Source organism: Asparagus officinalis, chromosome 5, assembly GCF_001876935.1.
Source record: "Asparagus officinalis chromosome 5, Aspof.V1, whole genome shotgun sequence".
NCBI classification, from domain to species: Eukaryota; Viridiplantae; Streptophyta; class Magnoliopsida; order Asparagales; family Asparagaceae; genus Asparagus; species Asparagus officinalis.
Window position 1 is genome coordinate 84,081,581 of NC_033798.1, and position 396 is coordinate 84,081,976.

A 396-nucleotide genomic window follows, 5' to 3' on the forward strand; every position below is an offset into this window, starting at 1 on the left:
ATATATTTGACACGTCATCCCCCACAGACACAACTTGTGCCAGAGAAGTAAAGATAGGGGGAGGGAGCGAGGCGAATAGGATGCCTCCACCGAAAATGTCCCCACTCTCTCTCACTAAAAACTTCTCTCTCACACCTCCCAAAACAACAAACCCTAACCCTAGCTAAACCTTACCCCACGCCTTAACCCTAGTGTGGTTAAAGACACGAGGGGTGCCCAAAAGAAGAAGAAAAAAAAAACCCTAACCCTAACCCTAGGGACCGACTGTACTACTTATTTAACGAGGTGGGGCCATGCAACGACAAGGAGTGGTGGTGCCCTAAAAAGATAGAAGAATCATAAAGGACAAAGAAAGAAAATAAATTAAATTTTATATTTCCATGGTAGAACCTTGGC